Genomic DNA, 25,331 nt, shown 5'->3' with positions numbered 1-25,331 from the left:
CAAATATTACCAACTCGATCAGTAGCGCGTTTGTTTGTCTTTTCTGCATATTATTTCTTTTAACCTGCTGGACATTGATAAATCCAGTTTCCGTGTTAGTTCAGATGAAATGTCCCCCGATTCTTGTTGTAGTAACAGTTTCAAGTGTGTTTTACTTATTATGTGTTGTTTTCTTAGTCTGGACTCCAATTCACTCCATAGATGAGTGATGGGGTTGGTATCCGACGATTGGGGAGGTGTTTTTAATGTGAGCGGCGCGTTGTAGAGTACCCACAAACGAACAATTTCCGCCGTATGTTTGGGGTCATTGTCGTGTTGGAAGTAAAACTCATTAGCTCTTCGGCGCTTTTGCGAACGTTTTCTTTTAGGATGTTCAAATATTGAAATCTGTCCATAAATACCAACTCCCTGACACCTGAAGCGGCCATTGAGCCCCACACCATAACCCCACCCCCGCCGTGCTTCAGAGTGGTAACGAGGTTCTGTTCATCGAGCTCTGTGATAGGGCGTCTCCACACTAAAATGCGTCCATCACTTCGGAAAATATTAAATTTACTCTCATCCGTAAATATCACTGTCGACCAAAACGCATTATCTTTCGTCACAAATTCTTTTGCAAATTGTAGTCTCTTCCGTCGATTCACTTTCGTTATGTGCGGTTTCTTTCTTGGGACCCTAGATCGATACCCAGCACGATGAAGGGCCCTCCTTAGTGGTTTGTTTGACACTGCATGATGGAAATATTCTGACAGCTGAGATGCTATTGCCGAAGATGTATTGTGTGATTGTTTTTTAATTGTGGTTACTATGAACCTTTCTTCTCGTGTGGTCAGTTTCTTCGGACGTCCACTTCTTTTCTTGCTTATAAGAACATCCTGTCCTTTTAAACTTTGTATGATTCTTTGCACAGTTGGTTTACTTCTTCCAATGATGTTTCCGATCTCAGAATACGATTTTCGTTGGTGGTGAAGACGTAGAATAAGTCGTCTCTCTTCAACAGACGCTTCCTTGGTTTTCCTCGCCATTGGACTAGTACCGTCTATGACCAGCTGATCAGTCCGTCTCTGTCTGCATCTACTACACAACTAACGCCACGGAACAACACATGTTCCTCTTTACTCGTTCAAGTCCCATTTTTACACGTAAGGTATGAATACTTATGTCCAGACAAGTAGTGCCAAGGAGTGCACTTTTGTTGCATTGTTATGTACTGTTATTTACCTCCAGTTTATTTTGTGCTTTGTAATGACTACTGCTTACAAGGTATACGTTTGGGTTTGTAATTTTGACCTGTGCTCCGTATTGGTCCAGCAAATAAAGCATTTTGTATTGGATGGGTGGGGGTATGAATACTTTTGTCCATGTCTGTACGTTGAACTGCAGAAAGACGCCATCCTGAGCACCTGTCACACTGTGCGGAAGTTTCTAGGAACGACCTTTCCTCTGAGTTACACTAAACAGCCTGAAAATCCGAGCCGCAGTTCCGGTGATAATGAAGGACAGATTCCCAAAAAGGGTAATGAAAAATTAATAACAATAATAATAATAATAATAATAATAATAATAATAATAATAATAATAATAATAATAATAATAATAATAATAATAATAATAATAATAGAAGCCTCTGTGGCTCACGCGGCAGCGCGCCGGCCTCTCACCGCTGGGTTCCGTGGTTCAAATCCCGGTTAATCCATGTGAGATTTATGCTGGACAAAGCGGAGGTGGGACAGGTTTTTCTCCGGGTACTCCGGTTTTCCTTGTCATATTCCATTATAGCAACTCTCTCCAATACCATTTCATTAATCAGTCATTAATCATTGCCCCAGAGGAGTGCGACAGGCCTCGGCAGCCGGCACAATTCCCATCCTCGCCGCTAGAAGGGGGCTTCATTCATTCCATTCCTGACCCGGTCGAATGACTGGAAACAGGCTGTGGATTTTCAACAACAACAACAACAACAACAATAATAATAATAATAATAATAATAATAATAATAATAATAATAATAATAATAATAATAATAATAATAATAATAATAATAATAATAATAATGTCCGACTCGTTGGCTGAACTGTCAGCGTACTGGCCTTCGGTTCAGATGGTCCCGGGTTCGATTCCGGCCGGGTCGGGGATTTTAACCTTAATTGGTTAATTCCTACGGCACGGGGGCTGGGTGTATGTGTTGTCTTCATCATCATTTCATCCTCATCACGACGCGCAGTTCGCCTACGGGCGTCAAATAGAAAGATCTGCATCTGGCGAGTCGAACCCGTCCTGGGATATCCCGGCACTAAAAAAGCCATACGGCATTTCATTTTAATAATAATAATAATAATAATAATAATAATAATATAAATGTTATTGGCTTTACGTCCCACTAACTACTTTTTCGGTTTTCGGAGACTCCGAGGTGCCGGAATTTTGGCCGGCAGCAGTTCTTTTACGTGTCAGTAAATCTACTGACTCGATGCTGATGTATCTGAGCACCTTCAAATACTACCGGACTGAGCCAGAATCGAACCGGCCAATTCGGGGTCAGAAGACCAGAGCTTCTACCGTCTGAGCCATTCAGCACGGCATGAAAAAAGTGTTTAGGGACACACATTTGTTGTATGTATGTATGTATGTATGTATGTATGTATGTATGTATGTATGTATGTATGTATGTATGTATGTATGTATGTATGTATGCATGTATGTATGTTGTAAAAGTATTTGTAGATATCTGTCTAGTTTCTAGGCCGAGTCAGCCCATTGTGTTACCGGCATAATCCAAGCCTTCCTGAATGGATATAATAATAATAATAATAATAATAATAATAATAATAATAATAATAATAATAATAATAATAATAATAAAACCGGGCGAGTTGGCCGTGCGCGTAGAGGCGCGCGGCTGTGAGCTTGCATCCGGGAGATAGTAGGTTCGAATCCCACTATCGGCAGCCCTGAAGATGGTTTTCCGTGGTTTCCCATTTTCACACCAGGCAAATGCTGGGGCTGTACCTTAATTAAGGCCACGGCCGCTTCCTTCCAACTCCTAGGCCTTTCCTATCCCATCGTCGCCATAAGACCTATCTGTGTCGGTGCGACGTAAAACCCCTAGCAAAAAAATAATAATAATAATAATAATAATAATTAAGAACTTCAATTATTGTTTTAAAATCTCATGGAAATTAATTGCACGACACCCTCTCTCAATAACTGGTTTGTTGACAGGGCATTCAAAGTCTATTTATATGGACTGAGTTTTGCGCTGAAATTCTGTTGGTAACAAACTCAAAGTCGTTTCCCGTTTCTGTATCAACAAAGAAGTCGCGGCCTCCTGACGTGCGACCGACATGTTACAAATAACTGCTAATGGAATGCCTTCATATTTAGCTGCAAGTTGAGATGTTTAATGTTACAGCGGATACTGTTTGAAAAAATATATATTCTTGGCATTTCGGCCAGAGAACTATAGAACCAACACTATAACATGAAATTATCCCTTAACATAAAGCACTCCTTTCACATAGAGGAGTTTTAAGTGAAACAAAGGCATTAGCAACTCGGACATTTTTCCCCGACGGTGAGTTTCTTTGGTCGGGGGCAATGTCCCCTAACGACGAGTTCGTTGAAGGCACACGCGCCTTCTGGCGCATGTGGTCTGCGCCTACGCTGTAATATGTGTATTTGAGCGCTCAGGTTGGAGTACAAACAACTGAGACTCAGTGTTGCCACATCCAAAAATAATATTTCGGAATGAATGGAAACCTACAACCTGTTTTCCAGTCACTGACCGGGTCAGGGATGTAATGAATGAATCAGATATAGGCTGTTATTACGATAGGGTCGCCACTCCCAAAGTGATTTATTAATGACTGATAGATGCTATGAAATGAGAATGGAGAGTGTTGCTGGAATGAAAGATGACAGGGAAAACCAGAGTACCCGGAGAAAAACCTGTCTCGCCTCCGCTTTGTCCAGTACAAACCACGGTATCCAGCGGTGAGAGGCCGACGCGCTGCCGTCTGAACCACGGAGGCTCTAGTATTTCGGAATATATGACTAAAATATTTCGGCACATTTAGTCAAAAATGAAGAACATGTTTAGAAATGTGTCATGTTATAACTCGCTGAAAAGTAGACATGCAGTATAAATAACACCAAAAGACTTTTACAACTCTCACTCAATCTTCCTGTCCGCCCTTATAACTATCGTTCGTTATCAGATGTGGAAACGCTGCTGCAAGTTTGATATCTACTACTACTACTACTACTACTACTACTACTACTACTACTTTCATTCCTGCCCTGAATGGGGAGGCGGGCCTCTTAGACGATGACGTCGTCTCTCAGGCCGGGAGATTTGTGACTGTGAAGGAGATGCTCGGAGAAGGTGAGGGGTTTGGCGGCCGTGGCCTATACTAGGAACTGTCCCGACATTCGCCTTAGTGCAGGAGAATGGAAAACCACGGAAAACCATTCTTAGGACAATCGACGGGCCAACCGTGAGGTCCAGCCCTGTCCCGTCTCCCGAATGCAGAGGCGTAGAGCCACGGTAGAGCCATGGGCGCCCCCTCCTCTGCTCGGTTGGCCGATCAGAGTACAGAGCTGGTGGACCACGGACCAGCCGTGGCCACCTATGGCCGAGACCCACTCTGCATCCACCGGCCCATCTTCGTACGCTTCGAGAGCCGTTGAGAATAACATACTACTTCTAATATTGGTATATCTTTGGACAATGAATGCTCACAAGCTAGAGAACCTACCAGCGGTACGTTGAAGGACCCCTTTAAAGACAAAATATCTACACTCCAGAGTTTCTTAAAAAAGAGTGTAGCTGAATGAAATTGAGTACCAGGTTAATGCCTGGGGACAAAGGTCGCCGGGAGTAGAGTTAACCACTCTACCCCCATTAAGAGCCTAGGTTACGGATAGTGGAAGCCTCTACCTTCCGCCCGTCGAGGGGCCCTCATGGCCTGTGCGGAAATGACATTGCTTTTTTTGATAGTAGTTGAAGAGAAGTTAAATACCATTACAGTGGTGTGGAACCCTGGATAAAGATTACACCTAATCTTACGAATCTATGAAATAAGGATGGAAAACAAATGAGGGAGATTTCCATACAATTTCATATTTTCCGGAATATTTTTAAGAATCGGAAAATCTTCGGAAATATCGGACGACTTGGCACGAATCGTACTCCAATCAGACAGGAAGTTACAATGAAATCACTGTGGCGAAGTATACTTATTTTAGCCAGTTATTTATGAAGCTTCAGTCAATCGAATTGTTAAGTAGTGAGTTCGCAGTGCGGTTAGGAGCGCGCAGCCGTGTTCCTACACTCGGGAGATAGTGCGTTCGAACCCTGTTGTCGGCAGTCCTGAGGATGGTTTTCCGTGGTTTTCCATTTTTACACCAGGCAAATGCAGGGGCTGAACCTTAATTAAGGCCACGGCCGCTTCCTTCCCACTCCTAGGATTGACTGATTCATTGATGAGCTATATTATAAACTTGTTTTTTACCGTTCAGTCTTGCAACGCATGTACTGAGTACTGACAAATCGCATTTTCTAACAAAAATTACGCATGAGCGAAGACAAAATCAATTAGTAGAAAGAAAGAAGAAGAAGAAAAAGGGTAAAAATGAGGTATTAGTGCGCCTCGAACCCGATGCACCCGTGTGGAAGTCAGAGACGCTGACCACTAGATCAGCAGTGTTACAGGTACTACGATATTAATCACCGACAGGTATGCACGTTGTTAAATATAAAGGTCCAATGACACAAACCATCGGACACGCATATAATATACATATTATTATTATTATTATTATTATTATTATTATTATTATTATTATTATTATTTATGTTCCACGAACTACCTTTTTATGGTTTTTGGAGACACCAAGGTGCCAGAATTTTCTCCCGCAGGAATTTGTTTACGTGCTAGTAAATCTATCTGAGTTACTCAACCTTACTCGAAATCGGTAACCCCAAAGTTGTGACTTGAAAACATTTGCTAACATACAGTATAGCCGGGTTGAGTGGCTCAGACGGTTGAAGCGCTGGCCTTCTGACCCCAACGTGGCAGGCTCAATCCTGGCTCAGTCCGGTGGAATTTGAAGGTGCTCAAATACGTCAGCCTCGTGTCAGTAGATTTACTGGCACGTAAAATAACTCCTGAGGGACAACATTCCGACACCTCGGCGTCTCCGAAAACCGTAAAAGCAGTTAGTGAGACGTGGAGCAAATATTATTATTATTATTACGGTATTATTATTATTATTATTATTATTATTACTATTATTATTATTATTAACAGAGTATATATAGCCTCCGTGGCCGAGGCGGAAGCGCGCCGTCCTCGCACCGCTGGGTTCCGTGGTTCATATCCCGATCAGTCCATGTGAGATTTGTGCCGGACAAAGCGGAGGCGGAACAGAGTTTTTCTCCGCGTACTCCAGTTTTCCCTGTCATCTCTCATTCTAGCAACACTCTCCAGTATCATTTCGTTTCACCAATCATTACCCCAGAGGAGCGCGACAAGCTTCCTCTCCTCACCGCTCCATTCCTGACTTGGTCGAATGACTGGAAACAGGTTGTGGATTTTCATTTTCACAGTATTATTGTTTTATCTTGTCGAATACTTTATCTACTTGATGGTTAAAATATTCTCTACAATGCAAAATAACAAAACAATGGATTTACCTTGGTTACATCTCGTAACTATAGATTTCATTTCATTTCATGGGGAAAATGTGCATGTACTTTTTTAGTTAAATAACGCAGATTATATTATTGTCCGACTCGTTGGCTGAATGGTCAGCGTACTGGCCTTCGGTTCAGAGGGTCCCGGGTTCGATTCCCGGCCGGGTCGGGGATTTTAACCTTCATTGGTTAATTCCAATGGCCCGGGGGCTGGGTGTTTGTGCTGTCCACAACATCCCTGCAACTCACACACCACACATAACACTATCCTCCAGTCAGTCAGTCAAACAATATAACATTCTGTCCTACTTTGACTTGGGAAGAACAGATATTTCTTTCAATGCTCCTCAGCATTCGTATGTTTGACGAAGGATAAACTAAATGTATTTCAGTTCATCCCAGTTACTTCTGGGGTCTCTAGAGCCACCCAGGCTCATTATGCTTTTGGCCGGGGCTTGAAGACCGAATGCCCTTCCTGATGCCACGTGATTTTAGAGATTCAAATCTCAGTCCAGACTGACCGGGATTCGAACCTGCATGTTATCAAAGGATGACTGTACTGAATCAAGAGAGCACCCACTCGGTCATGTTTCCTGACATATCTGCATGTGGGAATTTGCAAATTCGTCACTAACCTCCAAAAGCCAACGTAGAGAGTTGTCCTCATTGCGTCAGTTGTCTTGAACAAATTCGTTTTATTACTTCTATATCGACTAGATTAATTACAGTGCACAATATATCACGTAACGCTTCCAGCAAAACAGACAGTGTGCACGTTATACTGGAAATAAATACAACAATGAATCATGTTCACTTCCAAAGCTGCCACAAGCCGCGCTTCGGAACAAATGTTTAAATGGTACAGTATTTCATCAAGGCAGTACAATTTCGGATTTGATAATTTTTTAGGCTATTCATTAATTATTTATTTTATTTGTTTATTGCTGGTATTTTATTTATCACAAATAAGTGGAAACACTGTAGGAGGGAACTCGGTAATGAAGAGACAAAGAGAAAGATTAAATAAAAATCAAGTCTATGAATGAAGTTCAAGTCCGTTCTCAGACTATGTAACGTAGCAGTGATAAACCCGTTGCTTACGTTATTATACAAGACCTGGCTGGTCGTGAAACTGGTTCCCGCTCGGTCTCGTGAAACGCTTCGTTTTTGCCGCTAGGTGCGCTCTTCTTAGTCATAAAATTGACTTAAGTCAAATAGCTTAATTGCTTAAGTCTAGCGCCTGACAATGTGAAGCCACTCGGCTGCGTTCGGGCGAGATCTGTCGGCTATACTCGGCCGTGCTCGGATGAGACCTGTCGGCTATGTTCTACTGGCGCGCCTTAAAATATTAATGAAATATCAGTGTCCAAATATTAGGCAGTACCGTCATAACAATTACTAACTAGTATATTTGTTATGGCTTTTGTAATATTGAACTTTCCGATAGCAATGGGACACCAGTATTCAAATATTAGACAATATGATAGAATCTTGAGACATGTTTCGGCATGAGAGATGTCGACAGAGATGCACTGGGCGTTGAAGTCAAGCTGGCTATCAAACTACTGTTTATTATATTCAAGGGCTTGCCAACATTTGATAGAATAGTCTACCGGTTTCATTATATTTCACTTATTCGCTAACTGGAAATCAGGTGGCAAAATTTACATTAGATGCCATTGAAGCAGTCGAAGAATATGGTTTTTAAGTTCTTATCAGTCTTCTTACGTCGCACCGACACAGGTAGGTCTTATGGTGACGATGGGATAGGAAAGGGCTAGAAGTGGGAAGGAAGCGGCCGTGACCTTAATTAAGGTACAGCCCCAGCATTTGCATGGTGTAAAATGGGCAACCACGGAAAACCATCTCCAGGGCTGCCGACAATGGGATCGAACCCACTATCTCCCGAATACAAGGTCACTGCTACGCGCCCCTAACCACACGGCCAACTCACTCGGTGGTTTTCAGGTTTTTCGAATAGTAACCGATAATTACCAGGTTAATATTTCAATGTTTGAAACATTATGTGGGGGACGTGGTACTTTTGAAGCATGAAATAATACATCCATCTGATAATGAAAGATCACTATTTCTTTGTAATGACCCTAGTCATCTTGTGTATCGCTTCTGACAATTATCTCTGAGTTTCTTATTGCAGCTCTGCATTACCTTCCTCGAAATTAATTACTAAACTGCTCCAATCTCATGAAAGAGAAACTCACAAGAGAAATAAAATATGATACTTGTAATGATAGGCTTCCACAGCTCTTATTAGAAATATTTCTATAGCGACTTTTAACCAACATTGTCACAAATCATTTACAGAAGTGCGAACGATTTATAAAACTCAATAAGAACCCTCTAAACAGGAGGGCTTTAAAATTTCAGTGAAATCTTAACGGCAAAACCAAGAAAGCGGCTTAATTTCTATCTATGAAACATATGCAGCCTTAATGTGGCAACTATTTATGTATTTACCTACTTTCAAAAACCTTGGCATGCTAAAGTTGGTAATGTAGAAATTAAGATTTCTAAATATCGATATCAGATATGAGAGGATTTAAGATGAACATACTTAATTGCTGCGAACTGTGCGCATATGAAAGTTGAGGAAGTAGGGAACTTAACTGCGAACCTGGTGAGTGATTGTCGAACAATTAGCTTGCTGACTACCGGCAACTGCTTATCTGCCGGCCATATTGTATTTTGTAGGTGAAGGACCGAACTTCGCTGAGTTGCACCGAGTGACTGCACATTGTCAGGCCGTTGCCTAAGTGATTAGTATAAAGGCCTCCGCATGACAGCTTGTATGTATGCTCAATACGTCAGCGATGCCGCTGGTGGGATCATCAACAGCTCTGCCATCAGCTGTTATAGATGGCCTGGGCATCACTGAAGAGGCGTACTAGGGAAATGAGGAGTGATGTAGTTTCCCGCTGCTTTCCTCACCGAGCCAGAGTTGCTATTACATATCAGTCTGCCAAGCCCACTGAAATGCATGCACCAACCGACCCTATGAGCAACAGTTTCACACCATTCATGGCAGGGACTGGCTGCATAAGGAATTGGCATTACTAGCATCGCTCATACCTCAGTCAATTTCATATTGTCAAAGCCAAGGATAAGACAGAGACAGATCTATGAAAGTAAAAAATCGCTCTAGCCTATACCAGAACACATAGTGCACTGTAAACACTAGGTCCTGCCAGCAAAGGCAAGCATGACAGCTTACACAGCGCGAAATACGTTCTAGTTCCAGACTAGCCGCTAGACTTCGTGTTAGCCCTCTACTGTTTAATTCTGAAGTACAAGGAAATTGTCAAGCAAAAATCAATCAATCAATACTAATCTGCATTTAGGGCAGTCGCCCAGGTGGCAGATTCCCTATCTGTTGTTTTCCTAGTCTTTTCTGAAATGATTTCAATGAAACTGGAAATTTATTGAACATCTCCCTTGGTAAGTTATTCCAATCCCTAACTCCCCTTCCTATAAACGAATATTTGCCCCAGTTTGTCCTCTTGAATTCCAACTTTATCTTCATATTGTGATCTTTTCCACTTTTAAAGACGCCACTCAAACTTATTCGTCTACTAATGTCATTCCACCCATCTCTCCGCTGACAGCTCGGAACATACCACTTAGTCGAGCAGCTCGTCTCCTTTCTCTCAATTCTTCCCAGCCCAAACTTTGCAACATTTTTGTAACGCTACTCTTTTGTCGGAAATCACACAGAAAAAGTTAGTGAGTTTTTAGGTGAGATAGACGTTAAAAGTAATTAAGTTGTTGATTTGTGTATTCAGCTTGTAGTGAGTATATAGTTTCTATTTAGACATAAGTTTAAGATAATTTTTGGTGCATAGTTATAAATATACGAGATTCTATATTTAGCACTGAGAGAGATTTTTTATTTATTTTTATTTTGCTAGTTGCTTTACGTCGCACCGACACAGGTAGGTCTTATGGCGACGATGGGACAGGAAAGGGCTAGGACTGGAAAGGAAGCGACCGTGGACTTAATTAAGGTACAGCCCCAGCATTTGCCTGGTGTGAAAATGGGAAGCCACGGAAACCATTTTCAGGGCTGCCGACAGTGGGGTTCGAACCTACTATCTCCCGAATACTGGATACTGGCCGCACTTAGCGACTGCAGCTATCGAGCTCGGCGAGAGAGAGAATTTATTGTAAACATTCTATTCACAGGATGTTTATTGCGCGTGCTAAACAATTGTTTATTGATGTGTACCATTCTGCAAAACTAAACCCAAGAAAGGTAACGAAATTTCTTTTCACGAGTTCCCAGCAGAATTACGAGAAAAATGGGTCAAAATTTTATCACGTAGGTTTGACGAGAAAAATAGCATGTGGCAATCTTCCTTGAAATCTGTAGTACGTAGTGAACATTTTGACAGCACGTGCTTTAGCATTTCTGATAAATTCAGACGCCTTCTTACAAATTCAATTCCAGCGCTTCTTTTAGTGTATTCATCGTATTTGTATGATAAGAGTAAGATGAATCAAGTGCGTAAGCTACCCAAGAAACGAAGCTATAAAAATGCATGCTCACAAGGAAATACAAATGTTTCAGATTATGTACAGTTAGAGCGAAGAGAGTAGTGGTGGTGGTGGTTATTGTTTTAACATTAATCAGAGAGAAAATGGAACGGATCCGACACTTTGAAAAGGTGTCAGTCAAAGAAATAAAAGGACCAAGAAGGGCGTGAAAATGAAACACGCCCTAGGCCTCGAATACTCTAATACCGTCGAGGTTGGAAAAGAACGAGAGTTGACCAAGGGAGGTCGGATACGATAGATGACAGTGAGGAGCCTGGTACAAGTAAGTGGAAGCAATGTCAGGAATCAGCTAAGGTCCTCGTGGTTGCCAACCCACGATCTCAAGTTCAGAGACCCTGGGGCCTCTTTTAGTAGTCGCCTCTTAGGACAGGCAGGGGCTACCGTGGCTGTTATTCTACCGCCCCACCCAAAGGGGGTACTACTGGAGGTAGAGAGGTTAACTAGATAGTGTTGTTGTTTGAGTCATCAGTCCATAGACTGGTTTGATGCAGCTCTCCATGCCACCCTATCATGTGCTAACCTTTTCATTTCTACGTAACTACTGCATCCTACATCTGCTCTAATCTGTTTGTCATATTCATACCTTGGTCTACCCCTACCGTTCTTACCACCTACACTTCCTTCAAAAACCAACTGAACAAGTCCTGGGTGTCTTAAGATGTGTCCTATCATTCTATCTCTTCTTCTCGACAAATTTAGCCAAATCGATCTCCTCTCACCAATTCGATTCAGTATCTCTTCATTCGTGATTCGATCTATCCATCTCACCTTCAGCATTCTTCTGTAACACCACATTTCAAAAGCTTCTATTCTCTTTCTTGCTGAGCTACTTATCGTCCATGTTTCACTTCCATACAATGCCACGCTCCACACGAAAGTCTTTAAAAACATCTTTCTAATTCCGATATCAATGTTTGAAGTGAGCAAATTTCTTTTCTTAAGAAAGCTCTTCCTTGCTTGTGCTAGTCTGCATTTTATGTCCTCTTTACTTCTGCCATCGTTAGTTATTTTACTACCCAAGTAACAATATTCATCTACTTCCTTTAAGACTTCGTTTCCTAATCTAATATTTCCTACATCACCTGCCTTCGTTCGACTGCACTGCATTACTTTTGTTTTGGACTTATTTATTTTCATCTTGTACTCCTTACCCAAGACTTCATCCATACCATTCAGCAACTTCTCGAGATCTTCTGCAGTCTCAGATAAAATAACAATATCATCGGCAAATCTCAAGGTTTTGATTTCCTCTCCTTGGACTGTGATTCCCTTTCCAAATTTCTCTTTGATTTCGTTTACTGCCTGTTCTATGTAAACATTGAAAAGGAGAGGGGACAAACTGCAGCCTTGCCTCACTCCTTTCTGGATTGCTGCTTCTTTTTCAAAGCCCTCGATTCTTATCACTGCAGACTGATTTTTATACAGATTGTAGATAATTCTTCGTTCTCGGTATTTGGTCCTGATCATCTTCAGAATCATAAATAGCTTGTTCCAATCAACATTATCGAATGCCTTTTCTAGATCTACGAATGCCATGTACGTGGGCTTGTCCTTCTTGATTCGATTCTCTAAGATCAGTCGTAAAGTCAGGATTGCTTCACGTGTTCCTACATTTCTTCTGAAGCCAAATTGATCTTCTCCCAGCTCAGCTTCAACTTGTTTTTCCATTCTTCTGTAAATAATACGTGTTAAAATTTTGCAGGCATGAGATACTAAACTAATGGGGCGGTAGTTTTCACACCTGTCAGCACCGGCTTTCTTGGGAATAGGTACAACATTCTGACGAAAATCGGATGGGATTTCTCCTGTCTCATACATCCTGCACACTAAATGAAATAACCTTACCATGCTGGTTTCTCCTAAGGCAGTCAGTAATTCAGAAGGAATATCATCAATTCCAGGTGCCTTGTTCCTATTTAGGTCACTCACAGCTCTGTCAAACGCTGACCTCAAAATTGGGTCTCCCATTTCATCAGCACCAACAGCCTCTTCATGTTCCAGAACCAAATTATCTACATCGTTACCTTGATACAACTGTTGGATATGTTCCTGCCATCTTTCTGCTTTGTCTTCTTTCGCTAGAAGTGGCTTTCCATCTGAGCTCTTAATATTCATGCACCTAGATTTCCTTTCTCCAAAGGTTTCCTTGATTTTCCTGTATGCAGCATCTACCTTTCCCAGGACCATACAGCCTTCGACATCCTTGCACTTCGCCTTCAGCCATTCTTCCTTAGCTACCTTGCACTTTCTATCCACTTGATTCTTTAATCGCCTGTATTCTTTTCTGCTCTCTTCATTTCTAGCATTCTTGTATTTTCGTCGTTCATCGATCTGGTCTAGTATCTCCTGAGTTATCCACTGATTCTTAGTTGATCTTTTCTTCCTTCCTAACATTTCTTCAGCAGCCCGGTAAGAGGAATGAAATTTAAGGTGAGAATAGATGCAGACATGAAGAAAAAAGAGCAGACACCTCTCAGGGTCACCTTGTTAGTCTGGCCCTACTTTCCGGCCGCAATTATACGATCTGAGCTTTTCTTGAATTACTATGAGATACATTTATTTTTTCTTTATTAAACGTCATAGAAATATCACTTCTCTGGTCAAAACGCAATGATTTATCTTTGTAATGTGCTTTTATATGCAAGTTATTCTCGTAATGTCCATTGGAATCCTGCTAAGGAATGGAGGGATAGCCTGACATCTGGCGGCGCTGTTAGAACTGCTGGTACTCTGCCAATTTAGTACCTGAAAAGACCGCGCATGCAGAGGCCTTTACCTATCCCGTAGGCAACGGTCAGGCGCCAGACATAAGTATAAAATTGCGTGGGCGAAGTACTCATTCAAACATTCACGAGCGTGTCAAGACGTATTTTTGTACTTTATGAGCTTTCTTGTGCTAATGCGGGTGATTTTAATTTAGTAACTGAAATTAATTACCGTACTTACGTAATGTGAACATCAGATAGTTCTTAAAAAGCAAGGGGTACTGTAGTGTCCCTTACCGTAAATCAAAAACCTCAAAAGAATGTGGTATTTCATTTCACAGATTTCCGAAAGATGAGGAACTTAAAACTAAATGGTGCTTGGCAACTTCTCGTCAAGGAAATAGACTGGGATCTCTATAGAAACCTAGTGTGCATTCCAGTTTTCAGGAGGCATTTTAAAGACTCAGATTAGTGTAAGCTCAGCACTATAAATCCTACTTTCGAATGTCATTTAATGTGTATTTCAAGTTTTTCCCGGACACAAACAAACACAATCACATACAGAAAGATCACATCAGAGCAAGGGTACAGAAGTGGGAAATGAAGCTAAACTCTACAAGAAAGTTGAACTTCATATAGAACCAAACACATCTACAGCCAGCGAAATCAGGACCCTCCACCTGTAATTATCAGTAAACTGTTATATAAAACCACAGCCACAGTGTGTTCTATTAAACTTCAACTATACAGCACTAAAGTAGGTTTGAAACTGAAAAGAATACCGATAGTTAGAAAATGTAGGAAACAAACAGTACTTATAGTGAAGCAGACAAAAAATATTATTACACTTTAAAAGAAAGGATGCATCAACTCAAAAATGAAAAAAATCAACATGGACTTGAGAGTTAACTGAATAAAATTACAGAACTAGCTGAACAAAGTAATTTGAAAGCAAATTTCTTGATTGAGCAGATTCAAGCATTTTGTAAAAAGAAGTGTAAATTCAGAGAGAATGCTACAAAGATCTGCATATTACAGGTCATTCACAGGTTATAGGTTCTTAAGCTCTCTTAATATTTTGCACCTAGCATACCAAAAATTTTAAAAAACTTACATTAGCAATTCTGGAGGAGAGATAGGAATTACTTCTTTGGTACGAGCTCGTCTGATTGCAGAAAAGAAATTTTTACAGCGCGATAATGAAAAAGGTTGTTTCTCTCATCACAGACGAGATGGCAATAAAATCAAAACTGGTCTAAGACAGGAATTTGGATAAGCTTGTTGGAATGACTGATGTACTGTAGAGAGAGATGCTGTCGGTATTGAAGACAAGCTTTCTAATAAATTGCTCTGCATTCTGTTCAAAGGTCTTTCCACACATTACAGGATTCCTGTGCATATTACTTTACACACAGCAAATCTCTGAACAGAAAAGTATTAAAGCTAAGTTAGGCTGTGCAGTGATGTGAGTTTCAAATGGTGTCTCTGAACTGGAGACCCATTATTTTTTTAAGCATTACCTTTTACGTGTGTAATTGACAATAGATTCTCATAAACACTTTAAAATATCTGTAAATATGTATAAATTCGTGTTGACTGTGGGCCCATACTACGACGACTCATAACGTCAAAATACTGATGTAAATAAGTTTCCAGCAAGACCTGTTAACTTCATATTGAGAGATTATTTGCACTATAACAAAAATGAATCATAAGCAACATTAAGAACATGTGGTGTCTCCGTAAGTATCATAATTTGGTATACATTCGCGAATTTTCACAAGCACTTGTCACAAGATCCTGAACATAGGAAGACATTCAAAACTTGTGCCTTAGAAAGGCAATCGTAGCAGGAGAACTGAAAACTAAATTCGGTGACCCCACTTATTGCGCATATACCAGCCTTGTATAATAACAGCAACGGATAAAACAAACCTGCACAGGCAGGGTCATAGATGGCTGGTCCAATGAGAAGCTGGCGCAAAAAGGAAAAGAGTGGGAGAGGGAATACAACACGTTGGCTGTTGATCTTGAAGCAGAGAACATGTCAAATGCATACAGGATCGCTCATATAAACTCAGACCGAATGCACGCTGTTTGTACTCTGCGCTACGGCAGCTGCCTAAGCCGAACTTTCGTCGCGCGCGGCCGCCCTGCTTTAAGCGTGTATACAGTCTTACATGAAATCTTCTTACCTTATAAAAGATGCTGGAAGTGTCGTCCTTCCTGGATTATACAGACATTGTATCTGGTAACCACATTCTAGCTGACGCGAGTGAGTTCTGTCACTGTAATGATTCTGATTTCATTCGTAATATTTTCTTGCAGTTCCTCTAAAGTGTGAGGATTTGTTCGATACACGTTTTCGTTCAGTTTATCCCACGAGTAAAAATCACGTACTGTTAGATCTGGAGAACAAGAGGGGAAATAGACAAACACTGATCACTGTCTGCAAACACATCCGAGATTGCAAGAAGGGAATCTTCTGCTATGAGCACGGACTGAATCTTGTGGAAACCACCCACGCGATTTTTCTTCTTTCGTTCCGTTAACTGATGGAAGAACGGCGTCAAAATGTCATCTTGGTACATTTACTGTCGTCTCGAAAAAAGTTCCGATTATTCGTCTTCTACACCAAACATCATTCTTCTTATCATAATGAGGGACTTCATAAACACCGTTAGGATTTTCTGCACACTTAAATAGAGTTATGAGTATGACTGCACACGATCATTAAGATAACCAGAACTTCTACATACGAAAATATAGTGTTGCAATGATAACTGTCTCACCATGTTAACAGCTGAGATTCAGACTGGTGACTGATGCTTGCAAGGTCAAGAACTATGCGCGCGCCTCCCATACTGCAGCTTGCGTATGGGAGAATAAAAACGCCGCTTCGACGGTCTTAGTTTAAATGAGGGACCTTGTACTAATATTTTTAAATAACCCTAGCCTAAGAAAAGTCGGGTGCATCACACCGGAGTTAGAAAGTCTGGTATAGACCTGTGTTAAGCGCAAAACGATACGTGACAACCTCAAAGGGATCTTAAAAAATTCGCTTGCTTCCTTCATCATGAGATTGGCTGGGAGAAAGTAAGGAATATGCGCTGTCAGACTCCATCCTTTCCCAAACGACGTTATGCACGACCATACTTAAAAATCCCCGCATGCTTTTATATGAACCGTCCTAAAGGTCACGAGAGACAAATTTAAAGTATTTAGGGATTGTAGCCAATTAAAGTATGGTTCCAGTGTATAGGGCCCACGCCATGAGTACTTTATACGAGAACTGGAAAAGATCCAAAGGAAAGCAGCAAGATTTGGACTGGGTGATTTCCGACAAAGGAGTATGTTGCGAAAGTGTTGCAAACTTTGATCAGGGAAGACTGTGGAGTAAGGAGACGAGGTGCTCGACTAAGTAATACACTTAAAAACATGGAAATTGCAACACCATGAACGCATTGGTCGTTTGTGTTGATTTTCAAGGTATGGAACGATACCATGTAGGTATGTAAACGATCGAAGTTTCAGACCCATTGGATTGTTGCTACAGGTCTCCCCACGTGATTGGTCGCGGAGGAATCAACTCCAGTATACGGACTCTGGTGTAGCGTAGTTGACTTGCAGTCTGTGCAGTGAAGTGTTCCCCGTCAAACATGCCTCGACGACAGAGAAGAGCACGCTATCAACTGTTACCGTTTGAGAGGGCTCGGATAATTGGGCTGCGTTAGGCTGGATTATCGCTAAGGACTGTCGCTGCACGTGTTGGCCGACAGGTATCTACGGTACAACGTGCATGGCAGCAGTGGTCAAATGAAGGTACCCACACTCGTAAACCTGGCACAGGCACCTGACAGACAACTATGAGAGAGGATCGCCGCATCAATCGGATGGCCCGGATGGAACCCCATGCAACAGCAGCGCAAATTCGAGCAGCTGTGGCACCCCACGTTACACAACAAACAGTTGGCAATCGCCTGCGTGCAGCTGGCTTACGAGCCCGTGACCCTGCAGAAGGTGTTCCATTGACCCCACAACAGCGACCAGGCTGGTGTCGAGAAAGATCGACGTGGGCCGACGAATTGCATAGGGTTGTCTTTAGTGATGAATCGCGCTGTGATCGCCGGAATCGTGTGCGCCGACGTACCGGGGAGAGGGGCCGCCCAGATCTTATTCTCGAGAGGCACACAGAGCCAACACCAAGCATTATGGTCTGGGGAGCTATTGGCTTTAATGTGAAATCACAATTAGTGCTTGTTGAGGGCACTTTGACTGCTCGACAGTACGCTGATAGGGTACTCAATCCAGTGGTTGCCCCTATGATGGCGAACGTTGCTAATGGGATGTTTCAGCAGTACAATGCCCGGGTTCACACTGCACGCATCTCCAGAGAAGCTTTCCACGACATCACAACCTTAGAATGGCCCGCCAGATTCCCGGACCTCAGTCCTATTGAGCATGTGTGGGACATGATGGGTCGACAACTGGCCAACCGTCCTCAGCCACCCACAACTCGGGACCAATTGACCCGTGCAGTGCAGCAAGCATGGGCCACAATTCCTCAGGAAGCGATCCAGGGCCTTATTGACTCCACGCCTCGACGAATTCATCAATATACTGCAGCTCGTTGTGGGCACATCCTGTATTGATTGTTGTTCAAACTTGCGGTCAGAGGGACCTGAAAGTGTAATAATCGAATCACAACCGAACACACGTCCTGCATGTTCAATTGCAGCAATGTAGCACCCCTCCTTCTGGGTGTTGCAATTTCCATTTTCTTCAGTGTATGTTCCGAGCTGTTAGCGGACATATGGCGTGGAATGGCATCAGTAGACGAATAAGCTTGAAGGGAAGATCATAGTATGAAGATAAAGTTGGAATTCAAGAGGACAAATTGGGGCAAATACTCATTTATTGTACTAGGAGTAAGGGATTGGAATAAATTATCAAGGCAAATGTTCGATACATTTCCAAGTTTTTTGAAAACATTTAAGCAAAGGCTAGATAAGGACTGATGGGGAATCTGCCACCTGAGCGACAGCCCTAAAATGCAGACGATTGACTTGACTGATCGAAATAGTTTGAAACAGCAAATTGAAGAGTATAAGTTACCCAGGATAAATAAATAAATAAATAAATAAATAAATAAAATTATTTGACGATAGTTATTCCTACACACTCTTGTAAAGCAGTCAAGTTCTTGATATGGCTTAGCGCCTGCCTCATTGTTCAAGTCCTGCTTGTGCTAAATAGCAAGTAGCCCTCTGTATACAAACCAACCACTCAATACGATTCATGATACAGGTTCAAATCATTCCAGTATTAGACAGCATGAGCCATCCAAACGAAGCGGAAGTGTGTCGAGCTGCTGCTCTACTTCACGAAGGCAGAACAATGTGATAGTGGTTAATGACCTTAAAAGTCATCCATCATTTACAAGGCTCTGACATCGTTATAGAGAAACAGGAGCTGATGTTAGATGGCATGGACAAGGTCGCGAACTACTACTCAACAGGACAATTTGTTCTGTTGTCAGCACTACACCGGCCCTTTAAGTACTGCCAGGGATCTGGAAATGACCTTAGAAGAGCCTTTGGTGTAGGCTACTACTCTGATTATACAATATACAATCGACCCCGAGAGGATAACATACTATCTAGAAGACCACGTGTAACCATCGTCGCCTTGGTCTCCCTCTACTTCTCTTACCCTCCATGGCAGAGTCCATTATTCTCCTAGGTAACATATCCTCCTCCATTCGCCTCACTAGACCCCACCACCGAAGCCGGTTAAACGCACGTTCTCTTATGATTCGTTTGTAATTTTCGGCTTATTTCAATATTTTATTTATTTTGTACTTCCTTTCCAAATTCCTTCGTTGAATAAATAATTTTGTTTTATTTTAAATTTCTTTTCCACTTAATTTGTTCAGAGAGGATGATTACCTAGTTTCACTTCCTCTTAAAACAGAAATCACCACCACCTGCCAAGTTGGGGCAGAAGGCTTCAGTGCCTCAACCGTCTGAGCCACTCAGCCCGGCTCCATCAAGTTTACTCCTCACCTAGCCTTTTTCTACTCACTGCGATTGCCCTCCTGCCATTGTTCCCACCCGTTTGTACACGCAATCACTCTCGTTATTTTCATGTCCATTACCTCGAACTTATGAATAAGATATCCTGAGTCCACCCAGCTTTCACTCCCGTACAGTAAAGCCTATCTGAAAATAGACCTATATAAATAATGTACATGATTAACCTACATAAATGCTGGAATGCAACACTCGCAGGTGTGCTTCTCTTATTCAGGTTATCTCTATAGAGCGCACCTCCTGCCTGTTATCTCACACGGACCAGTCCATTGTAATCGTACAAATATACGTGGCATTCCGTTTAGTGGCTCCTTGTCACGAGAAAAAAAAAATCCATTCCAAAAATCACGACCAGCTATTTTACAGATAGTATATTGCCCAAGAATTTCCAAATGCTTAAAGGTTGTTATAAACAAGCCCTGCAGAACGCATGTATACAATATACAATATATGAAAAGTGAGACATTGGCGTCGTTAAGCTATTAACTACTCGGGGAGGGGGACATACAAATTTGTAAGTTATTTTTTAACTGTGCAAGGTATAGTTTCCTGTTCAAGTTCAACGGATAAATATATATTTTAGAATTGGCTTTACGTCGCACCGACACAGATAGGTCTTATGGCGACGATGGGGGTAGGAAAGGACTAGGGGAGGGAAGGAAACGGCCGTGGCCTTAATTAAGGTACAGCTCTAGCATTTGTCTGATGTGAAAATGGAAAACCACGGAAACCCATTTTCAGGGCTGCCGACAGTGGGGTTCGAACCCACTATCTCACGAATGTCACGCTGCGGGTGGAGGCGGTAGAATAACACCTAAGGTATCCCCTGCCTGTCGTAAGAGGCGACTAAGAGAGGCCCCAGGGGTTCTCAACTTGGGAGCGTGGGTTGGCGACCACGGGGCTATTCCATTTACTTGTGCTAGACTCCTCACTTTCATGTATCCTATCCGACCTCCCTTGGTCAACTCTTGTTCTTTTCTGACGCCGACGTTATTAGGTTGCGAGTCCTAAGAAGTCTCATTTTCGAAGCCCTTTTATTTTTCTCTCTGATTAGTGTTATATAGAGGATGACTGCCTAGTTATACTTACTCTTAAAACAATAATCACCTCCACCACAGATGCGCGCCCCTAACCGCACGGCCAACTCGCTCGGTTACAATATATTCATTTATGTAATCATAACCATTTGATTTCAGAGCGCTAGTTTATCACTGTCTTAACGTGTCTCTGGATCATACCATCTAAAAGTCCTTATTTACTGGAGAGAAGTACAGAAAAACCCCGGTTAAGCGAATTCGGGTTAATTAAAACCCGGCTTATGTGATATGCCTCAGAAGTCGCATATCCAAAAAACACGTACTGTACTGCACAGGAATAATCGCGGGGGCGAGAGAGCGCTGGGCAGTGGCTAGCGGAGATGCGAACGCCCGACCTTTAGTTAATTTCCCCAGCCACCAACTCCCCAGTCAGGTGACAGCTGACAATGGTTTTGGAGCACTAGAGGTAAACCTAAGTTAAGAATTTGTTTTTTCAATAACCTACTACAGTACAGTATTTCATGCCTTGCTTTTTAAAATGTGAAAATTAAAAGTGACCGTTATACCAGCTGTATGCTGTACATTAATACTTATTTTAAAGCAATACATAAACTGTAGTACGTACATTTTTGTTGTTGTTGTTGTTGTTGTTGTTGTTGTTGTTGTTGTTATTAGTTTAGGTTGGCCTGAGATGTGTTGAACAATCCAGTGCGTCAAAGCCGGCTGACGTCCTTCGGGACACTGCTGGTCGAAAACGTTGGGAGGGACGCTAGAAACAAAACAAAAATGATTTTAAAAATAAGGTTCCTAGAAGAAAACCATAATTAAGTTTTTAAATAAGTAATTCATACTGATGTACAGTAATCCTGTAATTTTAATGTTAATACAGAACGTAAGTGTAGCCTACAAATCTTAAATCGTTTGGGCTTCCAAACGATTTCAGAATTACACAATACAATAGTAGATAAAAAATAGTAATAGATGAAAAAATGAAATGTCGTATGGCTTTTAGTGCCGGGATATCCCAGGACGGGTTCGGCTCGCCAGGTGCAGGTCTTTCTATTTGACTCCCGTAGGCGACCTGCGCGTCGTGGTGGTGGTGGTGGTGGTGGTGGTGGTGGTGATGATGATGAAATGATGATGAAGACAACACATACACCCAGACCCCGTGCCATTGGAATTAACCAATTAAGGTTAAAATCCCCGACCCGGCCGGGAATCGAACCCGGGACCCTCTGAACCGAAGGCCAGTACGCTGACCGTTCAGCCAACGAGTCGGACATAGTAATAGATGTTCATGAAAAAATGAAAATCCTCAGCCTGTTTCCAGTCATTCGACCGGGTCAGAAGTGGAATGAATAAAGCTCCCATCTAGCGGCGAGGATAAGCATTGTGCCAGGTGCCGAAGTCTGTCGCACTCCTCTGGGGCAATGAGTAATGACTGACAGATGAAATGAAATGATATTGGAGAGTGTTGGTGGAATGAAAGACGATAGGAAAAACCGGAGCACCCGGAGAAAAACCTGTCCCGCCTCCGCTTTGTCCAGCACAAATCTCACATGGAGTGACCGGGATTTGAACCACGAAAAGCAGCGGTGAGAGGCCGGCGCGTTGCCACCCGAGCCACAGAGGCTCTAGATGTTCATGGCTTAACTGAAAACGTTATATGAAACGTCTCCCCCCTTCCCCCTAGTTCGGTTAACGGGGGTTGTACTGTAATGAGATTCTCCAACATGAGCGAGTCTTGCTTCCTTGCTCGATGTTGGAATATCAAATACTGATAAGAATGATAATTCTATTTTATTACACGTTTTACTGCTGCAATTCAACCAAACTACATTTGAAGCTATCAGTGCAATAGTGGTCTAATCAACATTTCTGGATGAAGTGCGGAATCGGCCGTTAATATGATGATGCTGAATTTAGAATGTTAAACTACTAGTAGTACTGTATTTATTGTAATATTTTCTTTCCATGGATTTGCTTGTTGTAGTAGTAGTTATTATTGTTGTTGTTGGGTAATTATGTTTTGTCCGACTCGTTGGCTGAATAGTCAGCGTACTGGCCTTCGGTTCAGAGGGTTCTGGGTTCGTTTCCCAGCCGGGTCGGGGATTTAACCTTCATTGGTTGATTCCAGTGGCTCGGGGGCTGGGTGTTTGTACTGTCCCCAACATCTCTGCAGCTCACACACCACACATAACACTATCATCCACCACAATAACACGCCCACCCTCACCGGAGGGTCTGCCTTACAAGGGCTGCACTCAGCTAGAAATAGCCACAAATTATTATTATTATTATTATTATTATTATTATTATTATTATTATTTTAACTTTAGTTTATTATCACACTGCTGTAAGTAACCACTGCCACTGCGATATTTCCCAAGTGCAATGTATTTGTTAAAATAATAATAATAATAATAATAATAATAATAATAATAATAATAATAATAATAATAATCTCAGTGTCTCGAGTGGCCAAAGCCGTCTGCCACCAACATTCACAATGTTTCAGCATAACAACATGCTAGTGCACCGGGTTCCGATGCCATAAAGAGCTATTATAGACCGATATTGCACTTCAAGAAACAAAAAAAATGTCGCTTAGGCGAATATTGCGTTGTTAGCATCATTTAGTATTGTGAGATAAATAAACGCAAGCAAGATTATTATCGTACGTGACTGCTGATGTCGTCATCATAGCCACATGACCTCCTGATTTACGCGAAACCCAAAATATAAGTACGTGACTCTTCATTTCAAAAATCCCACGTGTATTGGCCGAGATTCGAACCTCGACAGCTATGGTGAGAAGCCAGATCCCCCTGTTGGTGGGGGCGGTAGAATAACACCCATGGTATCCCCGCCTGTCGTAAGAGGCGACTAAAAGGAGCCCCAGGGGCTCTTAACTTGGGAGCGGGGTTGGCGGTCACGGGGCCCTTAGCCGAGTCCTGGCATTGTTTCCACTTGTGCCAAGCTCCTCCCTTTCATCTTTCCTATCCGATCTCCCTTGGTCAACTCTTGTTCTTTACCAATCCCGACGGTATTAGGTTTGCGGATCCTAGGGAGTCTTTCATTTTCACGCTTTCCGTGGTCCTTGTATAGGCCTATCTTTGGTCAATGCCTTCATTTTTCGAAGTGTCGGAGACCTTCCATTTTTTCTCTCTGTTTAGTGTTATAAAGAGGATGGTTGTACTTCCTCTTAAAATAATAGTCACCACCGCCACCACCAACACTGATAAGCCAGAGGCAATGCCACTAGATTACCACGCCCCTTATAGAAGAAATAAAACACTGGCGTGAGACCAATAAACAGAAAATTTTTAGGTTGGACACATCCTGCCTGCCGTAGTCCCCCGCCTCCACCCCCAAGCAACGACGCCCATGATCTGAGTTACTCTGACCATTTATTGCAATCTTGGCCATGTCTAAAGTGTGTGACGTGCCGTACTTACCACACCCTGCGCATCCTTCATAAAAGAATACGTTATAACTTATAAGCCACCCATCTGAGAAATTCCTTCAATTACCTCTCCTCGCACCATGACAGAAATAACCGAGCACATATTACCACCACACTTCTTGCACTGCCGACCCAGACAACCACAACGTTCATAAAGTCCTTCATAGTTTTCGCATCCCGTCAATGGAACAAAATTCCTGAGAATATCAGGGCTATACAAAGTGGAAATGCTATCAAAGTAGTAGTGTGGGAATTCTTGAGTAACTAATTAAGCGTATCTCCTTTTCATCTTACTAAGTAAAGTATGTTATAATTTATATGCTCCCAGCGTCACACGCTAACTCTTGATAAATACATACTTAATGCACAGTTTTCGCATCCCGCGAATGGAATAACATTCCCAAGAACATCAGGGCTATATAAAGTGGAAATAGTATCAAAGCAGCAATGTGGGAATTCCTGAGTAATTAATTAAGGGTATCTTCTTTCCATCTTACTAATTAACGAAGTATGTTCTTCATATCCACGTAACTCAACGTAAATTCATATGTAATCATGATTAAAATAATTTTGCTTATGACGACTTAGAGATGGGTCATGCGAAAATGTGTGTAACGGAAATAGTGTATGTAACAAAATGTTTGCCGGAAGTGTAACCTAGCAACCGTGCTGTCAGTGATTTATTTTTAAATACTACTAATGGCGTTCGGCCTCAGAAGACTATTTACAGAGCGAAGGAGCATACCTCTACAGATCTTTGTG

At 42.0% G+C, this 25,331-nt stretch overlaps 1 protein-coding gene across 1 annotated transcript in view; it reads right to left on the bottom strand.

Annotated features, from left to right (window-relative positions):
* LOC136857271 (carnitine O-palmitoyltransferase 1, liver isoform) overlaps positions 1-25,331 on the bottom strand; it is a 336,584-nt gene that overhangs the window by 210,850 nt on the left and 100,403 nt on the right. Inside the window, exon 2 of the mRNA XM_067135788.2 lies at positions 21,729-21,872. The gene's annotated coding sequence lies outside the window, so the exon portion shown is untranslated. The remainder of the gene's footprint in view (positions 1-21,728; positions 21,873-25,331) is intronic.

Source organism: Anabrus simplex, chromosome 1 (assembly GCF_040414725.1).
Source record: "Anabrus simplex isolate iqAnaSimp1 chromosome 1, ASM4041472v1, whole genome shotgun sequence".
Classification (NCBI taxonomy): domain Eukaryota; kingdom Metazoa; phylum Arthropoda; class Insecta; order Orthoptera; family Tettigoniidae; genus Anabrus; species Anabrus simplex.
The sequence above is the reverse complement of the archived record's forward strand: the minus strand, read 5'-3'. Positions and strand labels throughout refer to the sequence as shown.